The following is a 4,149-nucleotide window of genomic DNA, read 5'->3' as shown; positions in this document are numbered from 1 at the left end:
TATCGATATTTTGAGAAATTAATACTTATTCGAGTTACATTGATTTTATTAACAAGAAATTTAGAATAATATATAGTAATATATCAGAACTATGTTCGTAAATGATTTTTACCAACTACTGTACTTAATTATTACATTTTATTTTATTCTATTTTGAGCTATAACTGTAGTAAAGGAATTTGTTGTTTGCAGAAAACAATACTTTTCTCGTATATTTTAATAAACTAATAAATTTACATTTGAAATGAAAGAACTTTTATATATATATATATATATATATATATATATATATATATATATACTGTATAAGCAAAATCAAGACTTCAAAAAAGGTGTTGATAGCAACAAGAGGTGTATTTCATTTTACGTTACAATTGTTCCCATGCCAGATCGACAATTTCAAATCTTATGGCGTTTGAAAATTTTCACAAAAACCAGCATTTCTTCAGACATTGTGAAGAAAAACATTCTTGACAATAGAACATTGTTTAAAGGAAAAGAAAGAAAAAAAAATCCCTTAACGGAAAAAGAAGCATGTGAAAAATACACTCTGGAAGTAACCTCCGTGAAAAGCACATTCAAATGTTAATACATCACCTAATTTTCGTATCCTTATTTAAAAACAAAGTCATAAGAAGTTTCCACAAAAAACCCTTAGTCATTTCAAAAAAGGTTTTTTTTTTAATATATCCCATTTGTTGAATTCCTAAATTAAATTTCTGTATTTCTTTATTTCACATAATTAATTTTAAAAAGAATTTTTTATTTCAATATTTATAATATGGCCATAACAACCTTGCATTAACGTTACGGTTAATTTTAGTTTCGTATTTCTTATTAATAGCCAGTAATATTTACAGATTATCGATTGTTTTAATACTTAGATTTTAAGATCATTTTAGGTTTAATGTTTAATTGAATATGAGAATAAATAAAAAGACTGCATTATATATATTAATCCTAATACAACATCTCGAGTAAAGGATTCTAATCTATTTATCATTATTTAATATTTTTAAATTCATTATCATTCTAATTAAACATGTTTCGATATCGTTACTAAAAAACAATTGCGAAGGGAGATAATCAAATTTCATTGTTAATTGCTAATAGTTAATTCTGTTGGAAAAGAGGTAAATGTTGGTTCCCATAACAGCTAAAGGGAGATAATTAAGGTCGTTTGATGTTTTCGATCTAGTGATTACTAGAAAGCGTCTATGATTTAGTAATTAATTTAATTAAACAGATCCAGAAATTGCTACGATAGCTTATTTAACAAATTAAAAATATAAATTATATTTTTAATCTTAAAAACTGATTTTTTTTACCCATGGGTTTAACCTGTATCTGTTATTTATCCAATAACAACTTGGGTTGGTCATGTCTTCAAAGCCAGAATTACAATTCGTGTGTTGTATTCTTGGGTATCTAAACAAAATAGCATATATCCTCTAAATATTGTTCTGACAGCAAAATCAGCCAATAGCTACGAATGTGTTTCACTCCGATGAGGAGGTGTCTATCCGTGCATTTATTGGTAAAAATCTTTAGAACAAAGGGTAAAGTAAATAAACCAGCATGTATTCTACAAACTTCAGATGAAAGATGACAAAAAACAATTAATTTCCTGTCCACAAATTGCTAATTTAATTTTTTAATAATAATTGCTAGTTTATTGTTAAATTGTTTTATTGATTTGAAGAGGGTATCACTTATTTCGCCATCAATACTGCTACAACTAAATACAAAAAATGCTCACCGTTATGGAACAAAACTTTCCATTCTTAGATGAGCTTTATACTTTATTTATATTTCCTGCCCAGTTTAGAATAATAGAACCTATATTTGCTTATTAGATTTGGATCCTTCATTTAGATTACATCATTCCCAGCTATTTAACTCTACATTAGAATTTAATCCTTGCATCCGAGGATCCTTATTGTTGTAAATGTTATACCTCAGTTGCATTTAAGGCGTGATAGCAGAAACCTATTCCTTTGAAGACATCCCTGTATGGCATCTAGTCTTTTATTCAAAATGTCCTCTTTAGAATTCACTATGTAGAAGGCTTCCAATAAACATAGATTGCACCTTTTTGATTTCCCAGGGCTATACTCACCCCCTATCCACTACTGACCATTTTAATTAAAAATCTTCATTATATATATAAATTCTTCTATATAACTAAAATGAACTCATTTTTTCCGTGTGAGTTTGACCTTAATAGGATAAAAATCAAGAGATTTCATGCAGATGTGATATGCACAAACTGCGGCACATTATCTGAAGTGTGCTATAGGCCTATTACCTGCACACCTGCTCGATAATCGTCCATTCCTATATTTGTTCTGGTGAGAGTCCACTGCCAAAATCGGTTAGATTAAATGTAAGTTGTAAAATCTTTTCTCTCTATTAAATTCCTCTTTTTCCCGCTCCCCATTTACACCGCTGCTTGATCGTTCACGAGGATTATTAGTTGTTTACAAAAACTGAACTGCTCCCTATTGGGAAAAACGCACCACTCTTACTTATACGTTGTTCACATTTATACATTAGGAAAGATGAATACATTACTCACACGTTTTACACATTTTTACACTATTACAAACTAATTGTAAACAAATTCTTTCCATTTTATTTTTATTTATTTATTTATTTTTATAAATCATATATTATATCATTCCGTTATATTTCGTTCCGTTCTATTTTTCTGTTTACATTTTTCCTATCTTTCTGGAAAGTTTGACATCGTTATATATATATATATATATATATATATATATATATATATATATATATATATATATATGTCCGTTTTATTTGGTTTCGTTCAGTTCGATTTTTCTTTTGACTGTTTACGTTCTGACGAACTTTCTAGTAAGTTTGACATCGTTATTTTCTTTTCTTTTTTTTCATTTCTGCTCCCATAGTTAGATATTACTTTTCCGGTCAAAATAATTATACCATAGTAATTTTCGCATTTCGTAAACTAAAATATCAAATTTACACCTAAACCACGCTTAGTTTTACGTTGTTCACATTTTTACACTAAGACACATATATAGATTACACAGTTTCCAAGTATACCATTGTTATTTTTGGGGGGAGGGTTGGGGGACCAACAGCTAAACATTTATTTTCCGGTCAAATTAATTATACCATCGTGATTATCGCATTTAAGAAATGTAAAATATTAACTTTTCACGAATATCGATTTGGAACAAATCAAACTATGACTGATTTCATATATTTACTGACGAAGATCATAATTACTCGATTTCAAAATGTAAACAATACATATAAAATGTGAATGGATTTGCTGACTTTCTTCTGTTAATATAAGGAGGCTGTGCTTAAATAAAAACATTTGAAAACATTGTCATTTACAATGCTACTCTTAATATTTCCATGGGATCTTTTTTTAAATCAAAGGTCATTATCAGATGGTAACTACTTAATGCTCAAAATAGCAACTACATAATGCTCGAAATACCAAATACTACATAGCCATAAAAAATTCCTCTCTACTCTATTAACAAATATATTAAAAATCAAATTTGATTTTCTCATTGTTTATACGATCCCGAGCAACGCCGGGTAGCCCCGCTAGTATATATATATATATATATATATATATATATATATATATATATATATATATATATATATAAATTGTTGATGTGTGAATGGCTAAAACAAGACTAAACTATGAGAAAAAAAATTGCTAAATTGCTAGATCAAGAACATAAATGAAGTGCAAAGACGTTTTAGATGTACCAACAAGACTCACAATTATTTGTTTTTGAGATAAGTTTGTGTAAGAAGGAACAGTTAAATGAACAGTTAAAAGTTGTCCATAAGAACCACTCTGGAAGACCACGATCATCAACCAGTCTCGTAAAAGCGAGAGAAGTTATTGAGAGCTTTCACCAATCGGCTAAAAATCTGTTCAGTAAGCAGCTCGCAAGAAAGGAGTGCCAAAACTTTGGATTCAATCAGTGAGCGTTGCAAGCTGTGTATGGACCACAATGGCCACCAAATTGAACACTTTCGACGATTGACTGGTTTTTATATTTGTTCACGGTATTTTGGTGCATAAAACTTTTCTTTATTATAATAAATGTTGATTTTATCATTATTTAAAGAGTA

The sequence above is a fragment of the Euprymna scolopes genome, chromosome 9 (genome assembly GCF_053919585.1).
Source record: "Euprymna scolopes isolate OS-2025 chromosome 9, ASM5391958v1, whole genome shotgun sequence".
Classification (NCBI taxonomy): domain Eukaryota; kingdom Metazoa; phylum Mollusca; class Cephalopoda; order Sepiida; family Sepiolidae; genus Euprymna; species Euprymna scolopes.
Note: the sequence above shows the minus strand (reverse complement) of the source record.